We start from the raw sequence: 20912 nt of genomic DNA, 5'->3' as shown, positions 1-20912 counted from the left end.
AAATTTCCAGAATTTCTTACAAAACGAATGAGCAATCCACCTCTCATATCCCCCAAGGCACAGAAATAGTGCCAAAGCAGCACAACTCTCAGAGGCTGCATACGGCTGACGTGAAATTAGAGGAAAGTGACTGCCACATTGTTTTTCAGTTGCCATCTACCGTTTCTCACTCTTAAATCAGGTTCAATTCAACATTTAATACTTTCATTCATAGATGACAGAAACTTTTATTCAACTGTTCTATTATTGTGTAAGATGCTTGTCCCTTTGGTATTCTTTTCAGAACTTTATTGCTACACAAAGCGTTGTAACCTCTAATCATTCTTATAGCCTTTGATTTTAAAAGCATTTCCCTCAAAAGGAAATAATTGAAAAGTGCTTGAAATAAACTATATGTCAACACTGCCTCCTAGTGGCATATTTCATATTTTGAATTTTTTTTAAAATTCAGTCCCTTTTCCAAGAGCATTCATTTTATTTCCAGAAATCGTGTTCATTAAAAAGGAAGGCTCTTTTCATACCTAAGAGTTTCTTTATGTTAAACAGATATTTCTCACCGATAAAGATATTTTTTATGGAATCAGAGCCAGAGGGACCTTAGAGATCAAGAGTCCACACTCTCCCTTTTAAAAATAAGATTACTAAAGCAGGGTGCCAAGTCAGGAATAACTTCTTGCTAGTCCAAGGCTGCCAAGAAAGATGGCTTTAGCTTGGATTCTTGGTAGAAGGAGAGCGGAACCAGGACAGATAGTTTGCAAAACTGAGTTCATCTTCCAGCCAGGAAATAAAATAAATATCCCTGCATTACTCAGAGTCAATGTAAACTCACTGAATAAACCATTGGCAATTTATGGCCTGACACTTCTCTACACTGTAGCAAAGCACTTCTGGTAAGGAAACCGTGCCAATAGCAGACCCATAATAAGACAACTGGACAAGAAGGGATCAAAAGCTTCAGTTCCCAACTTCTCCAGAGGGGGGCAGCAAGTCACCAGCAGGGAATGCCTAAATATGTAGCTCCCTTTTGCTTTGAACCTAAGCTATTTCATCAGAATAAACTAACATCAAGTGGCAGAAATACCTGTGACCCTTTTTGTTTGTTTTGGTCAATTTATTCTTAAGATACAGATCTTTGAGTCACATCCAAGACAGCTCACCCAGCAAGGAAAACATCATATATCTCCAACAAGATCCCCATTTATCCTAGCTATCTTCATTTTTCCCAGCTTTGAGCACATTGGTTGGCTGCGAGTATTACATAAACTGTTTTCCCAAACAGCCTCTCTTTAAGTCAATAATATCTGCTTGGCCAGTCTGGAACCTTCCAGATGTTACCTGCCAGGTAAACAATCCTGGTTCTTACACCAAACCGATGAAGAAGTCAATCGGAAGAGAGAAAAATAGAGGACCCCTATGAACTGCCCTACGTCTGACAGTATATTAAAGAACAGACTTAAGAGACAACAAGACCCAATATTTCTAAACAACTTCGGGAACAAATAAATGTGTAGTGTTTGAACACTAAAAACAACTGAAAGACAGGCAAATTCAAACACCTCTCACAGAAGGTGGTAGAAAGGGCAGGGTCATTTGGCAAAAATTGGTGGGAAGTGTGGTGAGGGAAAGGAAGAGCCAGAAAACGCTTCCAGTTTTCAAGCAGCTGGAGGCGTTCTGTTAGCCTCGAATAGATGAAAAATTTAAGGGGCTGGAAAGTGAGAGAGACAGATGTCATCGTTTGTGCTGCTGTGAGCTACAGAAATAATGCCAAACGATTTGAGTACAGCAAAACAAAACAGGTTAATTTATATGCCACTAAATGAAATGCACGATAATTTTAACACATGGTTTGACTGACATATTTTTAAGAATTTCCCTATATAAATTTCTACATCTAGTGAGTTTTCAAGGGAAATATTTAGCTTACTTTTAACAAATATTTATTTCCCCAAATGCCTAAAATATTTTTGCAGTCGTCACTTACATGCAAATTGTTAATGTACCATTTATAAATTATTCCTGTTTGTTCCTTCAAGCAGGTTCAGCAAGACCTCTGCTTGGCCCCATTTTGTGGTTATTTGTTCCAATTTACTACATGGCCTTGAAAGGAAAAAGCTGAATGTCTCTGAAAATAGTTCAAACTTTTCCCCCAATTCAACCTGGCCGTTCTTCCAATTATTTTGACTTAATGAGATTTTACTGTTCTTCGGAAAGGTTAATGTCTTACCATATGAATTGACTTGGTGGAATTCAGCAATTTCCCAAAAACACCAGTGCAATGTATTGGAAAAAGCAATGAATAAATTTAGAATGAGGATTTGGGGTGCAAGTCCTAGCTTTGCCCCTGCCTCGCTGTGCAACATTGGATAAACCACCTCACTTTTCTGACCTTCAACTTTCTCGTCTGTAAAATGATAAATCTCTTTAACACCTTTCTAAAACAAACAAAAAAACCCTCCAGTTTTATGTTTCTAATTTGATGGTATAATAAGCAATAGCCTCATTATTGTCAACAAATATTTACTGAGTGCCACTTGGTGGTATGTTTCCAGCAGGCTTAATTGTTCATTAATTATTCCCCTGGCTAAAGTGACAGCAGACTGAAACAAATAACACTGTTCAGAGGTCAGGGAAATGTTATTAGCCTACAGTAGGCCTGGCACTGGGAAATGAAAATGTCATTCTCCCCACAGGTGCTGCCTCCTAGGGAGATTTGAGTCTGTAGTTTTTCATCTTATGAACTGTTTCTATTTTCAGGACTCAAGAGTTCTTTGTAGGTTTGCATAAGCTGTGGAAGTTCTAGAAACCATCAAGTGGGTACTTCTTGGTTCAAATTCTTCATCTACCTAAGAAGGGAGAGAATCGTCTTCTCACATTTGATAATAAGGTGGTGGAGTTTGGACGCTAGAAGCCTGAGAAATTTTTCCTCCCATAAAGCCATTCTCAGAAGCTTGATGACTCCCAGATTTCTATCTCCAGCCTAGACCATTCCCAAAAACATGCACTTGGCATCATCTAACATTTAGACTCAAGCCAGTCCTTGCCCTGGGTGCTGAGCCTCAGGCCTTGTGCTCCTTCCTATGGTTATCCAGGCAGAGTACCAAAATCTGGACCTGGTCCTGTGTGGGTTCTGGTCACTGGAGACACCTGCCTCAAAATTGTCTAAGTCCTCTCTAGTGGCTAGGACAGGTCAGGGCCACCGGTGCCGTGTAGGAGGGGTGCCTGGAGCCTGGGCAGATCAGCATGGGACCCAGTCTCGGTGTCCTCCCTTCTGGGCGTTCGATGGCCCTCTACATGTCTTCCCATGTCTTCCATGGAGTCCACCTCACTCCTGGAGTCTACCAAGTGCCCCAGCGAGCCCTGGGACTCTTATTGACCCCAGTTCCAGCAGGGCACCTGGTGACAGTATGGCTCCCACTGGCAGATGCAGTGTTTCTGCCTCAGAATCGGGTGAGATTGGGCTGCCCAGGATAATGCTGACACTGACTTTTTCTGACTCCTGTCAGACAGGGCAAGTTCAAGGCTCTGGGCCACTGAAGCACTGTCAGTTCTTGCCTTGAGCAGCCAGTGGGGCATCTGCCCTGGCTCTCACCTGTGGGAGTTCCGAGCTCAGTGCTGCCCCCCCCCCCTTTCTCCAGACTCTGCTTCCTCCTACCTCACCACCACTGCCACCTAGTGGTCACCCACCTCCACAGGCTCTGCCAGACAGGGCTCGTCTCCTCTAGGAGTGGCCATGACTGATTTTCTGAGGGTTTTCCAGACATCGCTCCACAATATCGACAGGTTATTGCCATCAATGCCCTCTGGCCTCTTTTGGATATGGTGCTGTCCTGGTCTCCCAGGTTGGTATTAAGTTTTGCCAGATGAGGGATGGCCATTCCTTGAGTGGATACATAGAACCTCTCTTCCAGCGCTGCCTCCTGACGGAGGTGTGTGGAAGGCAGGAGCACAATGGACAATGAAAGAGATCACATTCTAGGAAAGCACTCATTATGGCCTACTGACCTGGTTGGAGGATGTTTACACTAGAAAATTCCCAACAATAGAGGTATCAGAAATTTGTCATAAAATGAATTATCAGTCACATACTCTGAGTGAGACGTGCACTTGTGGTCAGCACGCACAAAGCACAGCAGTCCCCTCTGAGAGCTGTGGAAGCCAGTAGTCACAGGCCACACCACGAGTGTAGTGTCAGGCGTACTGATGTCACCAGCATTAAACAAACGGTATGAGGAAGCGACAGAAACAAGACCCATATTGTTTCAGTACAGTTTCCAAAGAACCATGACACTGAGAGCAATAACAGCCGAGCTCTCTTTCTCTCAGTGGGACATACAAAAGTAGCGTGTTTGACAATAAAGAACAAGAAGAGCTGGTTCCTGTTCCTCAATAAGAAGAGATGGTAATCTTCATGCGCACTGATTGGACAAGGAGCAAATACAGAAGCACCTCTTTTCAACCCACTAGTCTAACTCACGTGGCAGATCACTACACCTCACATTGGCCTATGAATTTTTAAATACATTTTTAATCAAATATATTTTGTAAATAGAAACTGTTTATATAGACAAGTATTCCATAAAAATATTTCCCAGAACCCTCCACACCCTAGGGGCAGCCCAGCTTGGCATGAAGACAAGGTCCTGATCTTCCCTTGTCCCTAAACTTGTCCCTCTCACAGTATCTTCCATCTTAGAATATAATCTTCCAGTGGTTCAAGCCAAAATACTGGAGTCATCCTTGACTCCTCTCTTTCTCTCAAACCCACTTTCAACCCATCAACAAAGTCTGTCAAATCTACCTTCAAACTATATCCAAAATCCAACCACTTTTCACTTCCTCCCTACTATTATCTCCCTGGACCAAGTCACCATCTTTTCTCCCCTAGATGATGGCACCATAAGTTTCTCTACCAATCTCCATGCTTCCTCCCTAGCCTTCCTCAGATCTATTCTCCATAAAGTGTCCTGGGTGATTCTCTTAAAAACTAAGCAGCTGTGTCACTCCTCAGTTCAAAACCTTCCAATTGCTGCCTGTCATAGACATGGCGTTATGCCACTCAGATGCCCTTCAAGGAAAGATAGGCTGCCCAGTTGTGGATTATATGACCACAATGTCCGGCTCCTTCAAGGTCAAAGCTACAGAGGACCTCTTTGTTCAGGTCACACCTTTCCTAGTCCAGCCTGCACCTGGTGTCTGAGCAAAGCAAGGGTATGTAAGCCTGGCATTTTCACCTGACAAAGGGCAACTTTGACAGGCAGTATTCTCTCCAGAACTCATCACTGGATTGGCATTTTTGGATCTTCATTATAATTTAACGTCAATCTCTGCCCAATCCTATCTCCTTCTCCTTTCACAGGTGTCAGACGTGCACTGTAGTCTGAAGGCTCTGCCTGCCTACTTCTGCTCCCCCTCCCCTGTAATTTCCAAAAGCATTTTCTCACACCCGCAAATCTTGGCCTCCTACATCTTTCTTGGCATCTGATTCCCAGAGGACCCCCAAATGACTCATTTTCCCTCACCATCCTACGTAAAATAGCAACACACCCTCCTCAACACTTGATCCCCATTACTCTGCTTATTTTTCTCCACAGCAGTTGTTACCACCTGCCATACATATTTTTGTCATAAAATTTTTGTTTGTTTTTCATCTCTCCAAAAACTAAAATATAAACTCCTCAAGGGCAGGGACTTGGCTTTGTTCACTTCCATATCCAAGTGTCTAGACTGATGCCTTGGATGTAGTAGGAACTCAATAAATACTTGATGAATGGAAAAATGAATGCATGTTTGGGAGACCCGTGCTAGAAAGAAGGAAACTTGAATAGCTGCAAAAATGCGTCATTGTGTACTTCTCTCAGACATGTAAAAAAAATTTTAAGAACTGAAAATGTTTGTGATTTGTTTCTTACTTAAAAATTCGAGTCCAGAACCCAGGTGCCCAGATCCCATCTTCTTTTTTCCTACATGCACACATTTGTGCCTCAAATATTTATTCAGCACCTTCTGTGCACCAGACACTGGGATAAGGTCTGAGAGATTAAAAGACGAAAAAGACACTCCAGTGCCTTTGTTCAGCCCCTGGACCAGTGAGGGAAACAGACAAATCCTCACTAAAGGAGTTAAGTGTTATAATAGATGCTACAGATGGTGCTTTGCAGGCACAGAGAAAAGCCGCATTAGGGAGGACTAAGGTGCCCTAAGGAAGCCCTGAGAAATATCTCCATCCTGCTCACATCTTTCTGTTCTTCAGACAGCTCCTAAGCTCATTCCGACCTCAGGGCCTTTGCACTGAGTGTTCCTTCTGCCTGGAGTACATTTTTACATGGTGGTACCTTCTGGTCATTCATGTCTCAGGTCAAAAGTCGTCCTTCCAGGGAGGCCCTTCTGAACACCGAAAGTGCTCCACCCTGACTGGACACTCTGTCAAATAGCTTGGCTTTGGTCCTTCATTGCTCTTCACAGGTCCTCTACTTATTTATTTATGTATTGTATCCTTTCTGTCTCCTCTACCCTGTATGGTAAGTCCTCTGAGGACGAGAACTTTGTTTTTTGGCTCTCTGCTCTAGCGCTAGTGCCTACAGGGGGGCCTGGCATACTTCAGGGACTCAACGAACACACATTGAATGATTACGTAGAAAAGTGCATAAAAGATGATGCTTCACAAAGAACCACCAGTAATTCAGGGTGGGGGTGAGAATGGAGCAAACCACACCAGAGGAATTGTTTCTGCAAAGAAATGGATTGTGCTGCTCTTTTTTTTTTATCTCCCCAGGGATGCCAACATCAGAAGTCTTCAGGTCTGGGTGCTAGTGTACGGGGATATGAAGATTCATTATCCATTCTCGTTACTTTTGTATTCTGGAATTTCTCATAATAAAAAAATTAAGGCAACAAAAGTCTTGGGGCCAAATAGGTAATATAAATGTATGGAGCATCTCTGTTTTAAGCCTAAAGGTGGGACCTGGGGTGAACTGGAGACAGCAAGCTCTGCACAAAAATATTCCAATCAAATTCTTCCCCCAAACCTTGGTGGCATCTCAACAAAATGCGACTGAGTCCCGCCAACTGTGACCCCCGCCCAGCACCGGCGGAGTCATGGATCCTAAACAACCTCCCCCCTCCTTCCTGAAGCGTTTTACTCAGGGATCTTCAGCGATCTGAGACCAAACCTCAATGATATTGAAGAATCAGGCCCTTTTCTAGGACCTCACTTCTGCTGCCGCTCTGTCTTATGGCAGACTGTTCGTTTCCCTACTGCAAGATAATAGAAAATATGTATCTCTGTCCTCAGTTCCTGGCACAGAGCTCCTGAAACCCTTGTACATTCCTCAGTGATAAGAGCACTAAGAGCATCTTTTGTTCTGGTGAGGTGACCCTGGGTGGGCTCCTGGATGCCTGTTGGATGGGGGCTGGTCACCAGAAAGACCAAGGCATGATTAGACGGTGGAATTTTCAGCCCCATTCATCATCCTCCAGAAGGGACGGGCTAGAAATGAGTTATGACTGGTCATGCCTACATAAGGAAGCCTCCATAAACTCCCAGTAGGATGGGGTTCAGCGAGCTTCCAGGCTGGTGAACACATCCACATGGGGAGGGTGACCCACCCCACCTCCTTGGGGACAGAAGCTCCTGCACTTGGGACCCTCGCAGACCTCGCCCTGTGTGTCTCTTCATCTGGCTGCTCATCTGTATCTTTTCTCATATCCTTTAATAGACTGGTAAATGTAAATAAGTGTTTCCTTGAGTTCTGGGAGCCACTCTAGCAAATTAACTTAACCCGAGAAGGGGGTCATGGGAACTTCTGGCTTATAGCTGACCGGTCAGAAGCACAGGTGACAACCTGGACTTATGATTGATGTCTGAAAGAGGGGAGGGGCACTCTTGTAGGACTGAACTCTTAACCTGTGGGATCTGACACTACCCTCTAGGTAGTGGCAAAATTGAGTTAAACTGTAGGACACCCAGCTGGTATTGCACAGAATTCTTAGTATGGGGAAAACCCACACACACACATTTGGTGACCAGAAAGTAAAGTGTTTTGTGTTAGTAACAAAGGAGACAGACACATAGGAAAGACGCACAGGTGGGAAACAGTTTTCCTGTACACCTACCTTCTCTAAAATTCCCTGTAGGGGAAGGAGGTAGTTATAGCTCCTCTAAACTCCCCACTGCAAATTCGACCACCACTTCCACCCCCCTGTAAAGCCTCTTCTCCTTTGAGGCTCATGGAATCCAACCACCTTAATCTTTCAATCTTCTACCCCACATCTCTCCAGCGCAGTCAGCAAGAGCTTGAACACCTCCTTGCAGTCTCTCTCTCTCTCTCTCCCCCCCACAAAACTTCAGCCTGCAGTCAGTATCCCAAAAAATTACAACCATCCATGAAGATGTGGGGACAGAGCCAGGAGTGCAGATTCCAGGCTCTCAGCCTCACGTGGAAAGGTGCTGGCTCAGGTAGTAAATGGCCATCAGCTGTGATTGGATGGCCATCAGCTGTAGCTAGTTGGCCGACAGCTGTGACCAGTGAGCCATTGGCCACAAATATAACTGCTGTGGCTTCGCTAGCGGCAAAATGGGGGCTAAGCAAGAAGATGGTGGCTGGCAAGCGCGGACTGCAGTTAGCACAGTGGAGTGCGGGTTGCAGATCGTGTGGCTCCTGCTTCCTGTGTCTCCAGCCCAGCCTCCAGCGAGAATATAGTGGTATGACTCCCCTACCTATGGCTCCGTGGGTGTTCCTTTTTGGCCTCACCATGTCCTGCGTTCTTATGTGGGGAGTGGGACTAGAGGCCCCACTGCCACCCCGCGTGACAATGACCCAGCCAGTGGCCTCGTCTCACCAGCCGTTTCGCCACCCTCGAAGGTCACTGCAGCAGGTCCATTCTAAGCTACACCTGAAACTCATTTTACCTGCACTCCTGATGCCCCACTCCCAGAGCAGCCTCCCTTCTGAATCTAGGTCTCCCTCAGTCCTACTGCATCCAGGATACCCAACACTTGGACCTATCGTCCCTTTTCAACCTATCTGTGCCTGTCTAACTTCATTTCTTCTCCTTACATACAGCTGTGTTTTGCAACCTTAACTAAATATTAGAATCACCTGAGGAGTTTTGAGGCTCAGGATGACAAAACTGCCTTAATGACATCAGGTCCTCTGAGGGAGGGACTGAGGCATCAGGACTTTGAAAGGCTCCCCAGGTGATTCAAGGTGCAGAACCACTTGGGGCTCTTCCACCTGGGCTCACAGTCCATCACTTTCACCACTTTCCCACCAGGACCTTCACTTCCTCCTCTTCCCTGCCGCGTGTTCCCTGCAAAGCCCAGCCTTGGAGCAACCCCACTGCATACTTTCTCTTCCTACACAGAAGCTGCTCAGCCCTGCTGGAGGAGAGTCACAAAACTGTCAGATTCTCTAGAAGGAAAAGTCTTACATAAAGGACTAACATGGTGTCATGCAGGGCGTCATGCGGGGTCTCTTGTTCCGCTTCCCACATAAGAATGCAGGACATGTTGAGGCCAAAAAGGAACACCCACGGAGCCATAGATGGGGAAGTCACACCACTATAGTCTCGCTGGCGGCTGGGTTGGAGACACAGGAAGCAGAAGCCACACGATCTGCAACCTGCCGTCCACTTCTCTGCCAAACAACCAACCTGTTGCTAACTGCAATCGTGCTTGCAGGCTCAGCCACCATCTTCTTGCTAGCCCCCATTTTTCTGCTAGCGTAGCCACAGCAGTTATGTTCGTGGCCAATGGCTCACTGGTTACAGCTGACGGCCAACTAGCCACAGCTGATGGCCATCCAATCACAGTTGATGGCCATTTACTACCTGAGCCAGCACCTTTCCACGTGAGGCCAAGAGCCTGGAAACTGCACTCCTGGCTCTGTCCTCACACATGGTGAGATTGGAAGAACATCAGGAAGAGTCATGCTTTTGGGACACACTTCTTTAGACAATCTTACCAAATGCATGTCTCTGGGAAAGGTTATAAATTTATGAATAAAAATTAATTTATTTAATGGCATAATTGCTGGGACTCTTGTTTGCAAGTAACAGAAACCTCCTTGAACAAGATGTATAGCAGCAGGATGGTGTGAGTTTCTGATTAAGAGGTAGTCCTGCCCCTCATATTAGCAGAATAATGCAGGGTTCCTGCTGTGTTCAGAAAAGTTATTAAATTCTCAGAGCTGAAGTGAAGAGGGACCAGTTGCTAATTGGTGACACCCAGGGGCTGGGGAGACTAGACTCGTTTGCCAGGTTCTACCTTTGAAAAGGTTTCAGAGGGGGACTTCTTTTGGGGGGTAAGACAAGGTTTGACAAGAAACTCTGATCTCTGGATTGGTCTCCTTTCTAAAGCCAAGCAAGGGAGGGGAACGCAATGGAACCACTCCAAGCTGAGGGTGTCTAGGAGAAAGAGAAGCCTTACTCCTGTCCCTGGTTGCGTGACTCGTGACCACTGGCCTTGCCAACCTACCTCAAGCTGCCAGCAGGGAAATAAGCACTGAGGCCAAAGGTGTGACTGAGATCAGAACAGAGGAGCCAGTGAGCAGCCCCTCAAATTCCCAGGTCCTCAGAGGTAAAGAGCACAAGCCTATTCAGCTCCCCCCAGCCCCCAGCGTTGGGACCATGGAAGGTGTATAAGATTAGAGGCCGCAGCCTTCCTTACTGAGGACCACCGTGGCACGAAGCAAAGAGGCTCTGGCTGCAGAGGGATGTGGTGGGAGCCTCCAGGCCTGGGGTCACCAGACCCCTCAAATGCCTCCCCTTAGTATTGGTTGGGCTCCAGTCCCTTAAGAGCCCCCACCCATGTCTTCAGAGACAATGAGCTCCATACGGAGTGCAAACAACAACTTCACCTCAGGAGATACCTTTTGCCTTTCCCTCCTCCCTCTACCCATGCTAGAGGGGGGGTACATTGTGGAAGAAGGTGGGCTTTTATGAAAAAACAGTGCATCCTCCTCTATACTGACATGCACAAACACACAAGTCACTGGGGCCACAAGCCTTGCGTGGTGAGAGGAAAGGAGGAACTTTGGATCAAACTTGAGCGTTTAAAATGAATCAGGATGTGTGGAGAAAGACTCTGATTAGCAGTTTGGATTAGATGTTCTCTCCTGGTCCAATCAACCATGGCTGGGGTGAGTCTTCTAATATAATAATGGCTATTAGGTGGCCGCCCTGTGAATGAGGGAACCCTTTAAAAGACAGGCAGATATAGTGAACATAGCAGAAACCCCAAAGGTCGTCCTCCATGGGCTGCTTTTCTTCCTGACTGGAAATTGGAAGACGTGAAAATACTGAACTTCCGAGCAGCTAAGGCATGCTGCAGTGAGGAGGAGGGGATGAAGAAGCAACAGAGAAAGAGAAGCTAAAAGACACACTTGTCGTGCGGGGAGGCCTGCAGGGTCTCTGGTCCCGCTCCCCACATAACGCAGGATATGGTGAGGCCAAAAAGGAACACCCACGGAGCCATAGGTAGGGGAGTCATACCACTACGGTCTCACTGGAGGCTGGGTTCACTGGACGTGCGACCTGCTGTCCGTTTTGTCTGCAACCCACCGACGACTCTCTTTCACTCTCCTCCCCTCTCCTCCGTAGCCGCAGCAGTTATATTAGCGGCTAATTGGCTAACTGGCTACAGCTGACGGCCAATCAGCCACAGCTGACAGCCATCTACTACCCGAGCCAGCACCCCTCCACGTGAGGCCGAGAGCCTGTAAACTACTTTCTGGGGCTCTGCCCCCACACACTCTACCTATTTAAACATAGCCAGCTCTACATCCAGCCCTTAGCCAGCTTATTTCTTCTTGATGAAACTTTTGTTCCTGTGACATTCACATTTTTCACTGCAGGCTTCACACTTCATTATTTACTTTATTTCTCTGGCCCCACAGATCATCTTTGACTAATGTGTTACAAGGACAACATATGACTGCATTACAAACTCGAAGGGGGGGAAAAAAACCTGTAGGGACAATAAAATATCTGGAGGAACATTGAGAAGGTTAGAAAAATTAAAAATAATTGCTAAAACACACATATAATGTACAAATAGCTTAAGGGTATAGGCCAAGAAACTGGAATTCTATCTGTCGCATCTTATGCCTGGAAAATGAGGGTGATACATACCACCATCATGAAACATATGTGTCGTTACAGGAAAGTCTCCAGGTGGCTGCCCCGAGGTATTCACCTGTCGGAAGCATATGACTATCAAGATGAATCAGAGCTGCGTAAGTTAACCCGCGGGTGCATTGTAGGCAGTAATATATTTTTGAGAGCAAGACTGTAGCCTTGGATTTGTGAGCAGGAGTAGGTGTGCAGAGAATGAAAAACAAGGGCCAGGAGAAAGAACAAAACAAATTCCTTCTCTTCACCTGCTTATACAATTCAGCAGCTGAACTGATGGTTTCAAACAGCACAAGAGGTGGGACATACCAACATCTCCTAGAGAACTAACATAATTATTTTTTGCATGTGAAAATAAGTATAATTAGAAATAATGACATTATTTTAAAGGAAAGTTGAAAATGTAGTTCCTCAAAATGTATATTCAGGACTGGATTAATGGAACCAGATAGAGAAATTAATTAACAAGCCCGCTTGTGCTCCATTTCTAGGCTTTATTTACATTTCCAAATTCTAATAACCTAATACCCTATTTAATGATTAAGAGCAAGAAATAGGATCCAGGTGGATGTAAAGTGTATAATAAAGGCGTAAACAACACATGTGCACAGAATGTGGGACTCTTCCTTCCAACACCCCCATCAACACACTGTATGATGTCCCGGGAGATGAGAATCAGAGCAGGGGAAGTGGAGGCAGGGATCAAACAGATCAAACAGAAAGGGGCCCTTCAAAAAGCCCTGGGGGCCTGGAAGTTAGACCGTTCACCTCAGAAAGGGGAAGAATTAGTCCCTTACCCTTCATACTGCCAGACTAGCCCCCAAACTGTCTCTGACAATTCAATATGCTGCTTAACAAATGAGATATATTCTGAGACATGCGTCCTTAGGCGATTTCGTCGTTGTTCGAACATCACAGAGGCACGTACACAAACCCAGATGGTAGAGCCTACGACACCCCTATGCTGGATGGTATAGCCTATTGCTCCTAGGCTACAAGCCTGTACAGCGGGCTGCTGTACCAAACAACGTGAGATTAAATCAAGCACAAGAGAAAATGATGCCATCAAGAGACACAGTAAACAGATGTTGGAGGCTGCCGCCAGCATAACACAACATACCATTTTACAGCAAACTTCTTTTTTATATGTAGAAAGACTACACGCTAAAATAAAGATAAAAAGTGTAGTATTGTAAATACGTAAGCCAGTAACAGAGTTGTTTATTATCATTATCAAGTAGGATGTACTGTACGTAATTGTATGTACTGTACATAATTGTGATGAGAGGAATTGGGGGAACTTTGGATCAAACTTGAACTTTTAAAATGAATCAGCATGTGTGGAGAAAGACTCTGATTAGCAGTTTGGACTATGCTTTTATAGGGCTGGCAGCCCAGTCGGTTTGTTTACAGCCGCACCACCACCAACACGGGAGTAATGCACTGCACTATGAACCCCACAACAGCGACGACGTCACTAGGAGACAGGAATTTTTCAGATCCATTTTAACCTTATGGGACCAATGACATATATGCAGTTCATCATTTGCCAAACTGTTCCTTATGTGGCACGTGACTGTAATATATCCTCCGTGGTCCTTTAAAGTCTCATCTCAAAAAGACACTCTGACTCTGGGTGGTGAACACACAACGTGATTTATAGATGATGTATTACAGAATTGTACACCTGAAACCTATGTAACTTTACTAACCATTGTCACCCCAATAAATTTAATGGAAAAAAAAAAAAAGAAGACACTATGTCATGGGTTTCTCATTTCCACCTGGGAATTCTTAAAGATGTGAAATGTTTTTCCCACCAGGTTCATAGATTTCTAGGAAATTTTTGGATTTCCTGGAACTATTATGCATAATTTTTAAAAAGCCAACAATAATTCTCACCCCGCAGATTCTGCTAAAAAAAAAAAATTGATGGGAAATGTTTGAATACACAGAAAACTTGTTGAAAGTGAGATCTATGACTTCATGAAATAGTAAAAAGAAGAAAAAAAACAGTTTTAAAGATATTTAGCATTAGAATGAACATATATTATTTATGTAAATAAAACTATGGAGAATAACCTGCCCACAATGGAATTCTTTTGTTTACAGATGGAGCGGCATATTAAAATATTTGTTATTTGTTGACTCATTTGTTGATTCAGTAGCATTTATTGAGCGTCTACTCCTATGGGCAGACACCATGCCAGGTGCTGGGGTGGAAGAAGGAATAAAAATAGTGATAGTAATAACTCCCATTTCCTGAGTGTTTATTACACACTATCATCTTGAGCCCCACAATAACACGTTGAGCTCCACGTCATCATTTACATTTTCCAGACTAGGAAACTGCGGGTGTCTAAAGCCACCTAAACTAAAAGGATGGAGCAAGAGTCAAGCCGGGGTGGCCCCAGCGTCTGCTGCTCTTATTCACCACAGGTACTCCCTGCAGGATGCTAATTGATTTGGAGTTCATTTCAAAATCTCTAGCAGTCGGTATATTCTTGGCACATAGTAGACTCTTAATAAATATTTGCTAAATGAATTGAAACTGAATCACCAAATTGGTATTTTAATTTCGGTTTGTTTCCAAGAAGAGTATGTTGCCTACTTAGTCTGTTTGGTGGATGTGATTGTAAATAAACATAATCTGCCCAATTGCTTGTGAATATTATGTTGGTCACTCTTGATACTCTTGCTATAGTTGTCAAGTGGGAAGCTTCTATATACATAGATTTCAAGAATAAATTGCAGATTTTAGAAGTTTACATGGTGTAATTCCAGAACCTGACAATCATTTCCCTCTACAGATTATTCATATTTTGGTCTTGATTGGAGGTGCTGGAGCTTCACAAGCTAATTTAAATTGAGGGTTTTTTTGTTGTTTTTTTTTAAGAAAAACACTAATTGCTGTAAGAGAAAAGGACTAGGAAAGGTGTGTGGTACCGGGATACCTGGTTCCCATCCCGGGTCTGCTATGGGCTAGTGGTCTGACCATTGAAAAGTACACCTCTGAGCCTGATTCTTCTAAAATAGAGTCAGAATGATCTTCCAATTGTGATGTAACTCCAAGACTTTCCTCAATGGTATTTAAACAGAGGTCCTTTAAAGAAAATCAATTTGAGATCCTCAACTTGAATTTAAAGAACTGTGTCCTACAGTTAATCTGCCTAACAACACATAGCTATGGTCCAGATGTTTGTATGTTCTCTTTCCTAACTTTCCTTTAATAATCACTCCACCCTACACACCATCAATATATACCTTTTTTTTTTTTAAAGCACACCTTTCCTCATCCTAAATCTTTCTACAATGAGTTGTAATACCTGAGACATAAAATCTCTGAGGTACCAAACACAGGGAGATTCCTAAATACTGATGTTGAGAAAGTGAATGTTTTGATGATTGATTAATCTTTTTGCAAGTAAGGTAGTTTCTAGTTCTTTACTATCAATATAATTGATAGTATGGCATGTTAGCTGACAATTCATTAATAATATATCATTATATAATTTCTGATGTAAAACTCGAAGGAGTTCAGAGAATTGAGCGATAGTACTATAACAAAATATTCTTTCCTATCTGTTATTTATGTGAATAAGGTTTCTCAGAATTTATATCCGTAAAACAATAGACATAGCATTGATGATAAACTGTTTTATCCTAGCCATAAACAATATTCAAACATGGATATGTAAACTAATTGGAAAAACTAGTTCCATTCTTCTAATTAAGAAACGTTATTTCTAATAACATTTTACTATTCATTACTTACCAAAATTTGTCATATATTTGTATTTTTTATCATCTCTTTGTTAACAATAGCCATAACTCAATTGGAAGAAATGTTTTAAAAACTTAGAAATTTTAAATTTAAATGTATACACATTTTTTGTGTAGAAAAGTTTGATGGGTTTATCCGTACAAGAGTTTCAGGCATACAAATATATGACATTGAGAAGGGGAGAGGAATGGAATGAGAATAGATTTAAGGGAGAGAAATGAACACTATAATATTTTACACCGCTAAAGAAGAGCTCATTAATGTATTTTTAAAAGAGATGAAGGCAGGAATCAAATTGATTTGGTATTTTGATTCCAATTAATAAAGTTGTCTTTCTAAAGTGTCGATTTACACTGTTAGAAATTACATCCTTTGCAAATATTTATGATTTTGAAAAAATTAATAACTCGAAAATGCATGAGGGTGTCAATTATTATGTTTTGTTTTTCAATTACATTGGCAGCTAATGCAGCAAGAAAGTTTGAAAGCTGCGGTATCAAAGATCTGAGGTCCATACCAACTCTAAAGAATCTGTGGCTTTACTGTTTCAAAACTTCTAGTCAAAGAAACGAACATGTTGTGATATCAGGTACAAAACGGTCGTTTCAGAAAATTTTTCTGTTTGCACAATTAGCACTCATAACACTTTATATGCAATCGAATTTCATTAAAATGGTTCTTATGAAATATCAACATTCATAAATTCCAAGAACAAACTGTTGAGATTGATATTAAATCCATTACATCCATTCAGTCATTCATTCAACAAATTACTGAGCCCCTCTTCGAGCCAAGCCTGTGGGAAGATGTGGGAGCACAGCCTGAACAAAACAGTCCAGGGCTCTGTTCCTTACCAGCTTACACTGCAGCGGGGAAAGGCAGCCCATAAGCAGGCAAGCACATAACTAAGATAACTTCAGATTATACTAAGTGCTGAGGAAAATGAAAACCAAGGGAAGTGATAAGTAACTGGGGAGTGGAGATTGAGGGGCATTGACCTCGAAACTAATGAAGCTTAAATTTCAGAGCTCTTCGTCTGCAGGTCCCTTCTGAGTCCCCTGGAGGGATGGTAATGGCTGGCGTGCAGGCACATGTGCACACACATGCGCACACACACACACCCCACACACCCCAAAACAAAAGCAAAACACTTGAAATGCCTTAAAGTCTTAGAGCCCATACATGAAAAATCCTAAAAGAGATTTCTCAAATTTTGACAATCTTAAAAATTTACATGCTATTTTCAATGAGTAGTGAAACCAAGTAACTTTTCTAAACTAACTAAAAACACATTTAAATCAGTGATACTAAACTAAAGACTGAATTAGCTATATAGTCACCATATGATATCACACCACCATTGTCATATGAAGAGATGATCAATGAGTATGTAGCCAAAATGGAAGGTTAAAAAAGTATTATAACAGTGTATTCTTTTTCTGGTTTTTCTGATGGTGGGAGTATGTGTCATCATTTGTATTTTGTCCTTTGTTGTGATTTCTTTTCTTTCTCTGAATAACTATTCACTGTTGTAAGAATTTTTATAGTCATAATTTTATTACGTTGGTGCAAACGTAATTGCAGTTTTTGCAATTATTTTTAACCTTTTAAACTGCAATTACTTTGGCACCAATCTAATATATTGTTTTTCTCAAATTATGTAAACTTCAGGCCTCATAAAATCTGTCAGGTCCCTGGGCAGAGCTACCTTAGATGGAAGGATCTGGAAAGCCCTTTCTGAGTTGCTGACATTAGAGCAGAGACCTGAATGAGGACAGATTCCAGGAAGAAATAACAAGTGGCGAGGCTTTGAAGCAAGATGATCTTGGCTTGAGCAGGCCAGTGTGGCAGGAGCAGGAAGGTGGGCAGCAGCCAGCTCATTCAGGGCCTTGTAGCCTGGGGAAGAAGCTTTATCTCATTCTAAATACAACCAAATAACAATCTGATTCATATTTAAACATAGCACATCAATGTAAAAATATACGGAATATTTAAAGTAGCCTGAAGTCCTAAATTTATATACTTAGATACCTTCCCACTCATCAAATATAGAAACCTTCTGTGTTAAAAGCTACTGCCTCTCAATGATAAAAGAATATTCAGAATAACATAACTTCTAAGCTAAAGTAAAACAAAATCCATTGGTGGTGATAAATTCTCTTTCACTACACAATAAACCAAAATACCCAAATTTTATAAAGTATAAGTTCTAAGGTTACAAAGCTAACAATATAATTTTCAAATAAATCTGAGACTAGTAAGACTACAAACTAACTACTAATGAAGAACACACATAAGGATAGCTCTTTACAATGGACTTCAATGTCTTGGTTTTTACTTCCTTCCTGCCCTCTCTCCTCTCTTCCTTACTGGCTACCTTCCCTACTTCCCTCCCCTCCCACCTTTATTCCTTCCATCCTTCTTTTCTTGTTTCCACCAGCAGTTATGAGAACCTGCTTTGCTCTATGCACACGTACAGAGGGAATGAAGAAAAAATTCTGCCTGCGGCTTAGTAAGGAAAACAAACATCAGCAAATAAGTTATTGATTGCAATTGTAGTGTTTGCTACTGAAAGAGAAGTTTGGGGTGCCACAGAAGATCTATCAGGGATCTACACTGGTCTATGGAGGTAGCAAAGGTCACTGTGATGAAGTGACCTCAAAGTTGATGCCTCAAGGACCAGTAGGAATTAGGCAGGTGAGGGTGGAGGGGCGGAGTGTTTCAGGCAGAAGCAGCATCTGCAGAGGCCATGAGATGGGAAAGAGAAGGGAAAGAAGACCAAGCAGAGAGGGGGAGAGGCTGATTTTGATTCAGGAGAGGTGGGGGGGGGGGTCCTGTTATGAAGCCCCTTGCAGGCCATGAGAAGGATTTTAGACTGAATCCTGAGAGTGATGGGACAATGAATGGTCAAGGATTAAATAAGTGGGTTGAATAGGGCTTTTTGTGTTGCAGGTGAACCACAGCTCTTTGTTACCCATCTACCCAGTTCCCTAAACCAGAGGCAGTTAGTATTACTAGGGTTTTCTAAGTCCATTCAGAGGTAGCTACGCCTATACATGCAAATCTATCTATCTTATCATCACTTAAATAATTCATGATAGCATACTGCACACACTGTCTTGAAACTTGTTTTTTCAACTTAACAATGTATCTTAGCAGTCTACTCATATCAGTGTATACAAAGCTGTCTCATTCTTTTTTTTCCTCTGGACTTGATTGTCTGTCGTATGCATGTACCATGATTTATTTAACTAGTCCCCTGTTGGTGGACATTTAGGTCATTTCCAGGCTTTTGCTACTGCAAACAATGCCACAGTGAATGTTGTTACATGTATCATTGTCACCTATGAAAAAAATATCTGCCAAATTCCTAGAAGTGCAATTCCTGGGTCAAAGAGAATGTTCATTTGGAATTTGGATAGATATTGCCAAAATGCCTTTTTAGGAGTAATATTAGTGTGTACAACTAACGAAGTTAACACTGTGTATACCACATATGCAAGGATATGACTGATGAAAAAGTGGTGTCCCCGTAGAGATTTGATTTGTACTTTTTTTTAATTAAGAGTGAGTTTGGTCATCTTTTGATCTGATTAAGAGCTAGTACTTACTACAAATTAAAAATGATCTAATTAGGTTGAGAATCAAACAAAGGCCTAGAGCTAAAAAATTACGTTTCATTCATTCAAGAAATAGTTTTTAAAAAACGATTCTGCAGTACACACACTCATATCATAGGCACTAATGACTTTAAGATGGGTAAGACTTGGTCCTGACCCAAATGAACTCAAGTCTAATGAGGGAGATGGATGTGGAAACATGCAATTCAATGTAATATGCTATTTAAAAAAAGAAGAAGGAACACAGAATGAGGGAGCATAGAGAAGAGCAACTAATGCTTAAATGCCAGCCCCTTACATATATTTTCTTAGAATACTTAATTTTTAAAAGGCAGGGAGTTGGGGGAAGCAAGTAATTAATATGTTTGAAATTATGTTTAAGATCACCTTCATGGAAGGGCAGTAAGGGTGACACAAAGGGAGCAGGTACCTTGGCACACTATAACTTCATTTTAAATTCTGAGGCCACAATCAATTTTACATAGAGGCCCTCAGTTCAACCCGATGTCCTCACCCACCATGCCCCTTGAGGATCAAACAAGATGTGTCTAAATGGATCACTTTTGTCTTCGAGGAACTCTTGGATGAAAACCAACATTCTGTCAATAGTTTTATCCCTAGAAAAAGCACTTTGGCACTTGAATATTTTTAAATGTTTTAAAATCTGTTTCCCCCTTCTGGTCTTTGCTTAACAGTAAATTAGGTACCTAGTGATATTCAATGCAAAATAGGGCTGGAGATAAAACAGCCTCTCAGCTTCCAAATGGCACAGAAGAATAGCAAAGGACAACGATATTGGCAGAAAGAGTGGGTCATACATTTTTACCCTGCCCTTGCTCCTCTAAGTAACAGATAGCAGGAGCTAAAAAATTCAAAGACCCAGAGCAAGAAGGCACCTGTCAGGAGCCAACATTCCAGTGCTCAGGGGACATCAGTCCTTCATGGTGTTGGGCTGGGGACTTGGGTTCACATGGGAAAGGGAAGGTGCAGGTGGCCATTGTACATGACTCTGCCCTCCTTGGACCAGGACCTACGTCTAGCTGTGCGGTCAGGGCCTCCCTGAGCATGTATGTCTCATGCCTGTGGGATGTTTAGATTCATCCCTTGAAAACATCCTCCCAGGATTAACAAAACCTTTGAAAAAAGCCAAGCCTGTGCTCCTAAGGACGTTTGCCTCTTTTTCTGTGAAGTGTATCTTGACCTTCCTTCCATCAAGTCACCTTCATCCCAAATCATCCTGTGGACAATATGGTGAGAACATTTAAAAATCTACTCCCTTAGCAACTTTCAAGAGACATGTTCATGGATAGCTTGGAAACAAAAGAACACAAAGAAATGGTTTACTATCTGCAGGTGAGGAAATTTGGTTTGGCTTAAGG

Source organism: Rhinolophus sinicus, linkage group LG03 (genome assembly GCF_036562045.2).
Source record: "Rhinolophus sinicus isolate RSC01 linkage group LG03, ASM3656204v1, whole genome shotgun sequence".
NCBI lineage: Eukaryota > Metazoa > Chordata > Mammalia > Chiroptera > Rhinolophidae > Rhinolophus > Rhinolophus sinicus.
The sequence above is the reverse complement of the archived record's forward strand: the minus strand, read 5'-3'. Positions refer to the sequence as shown.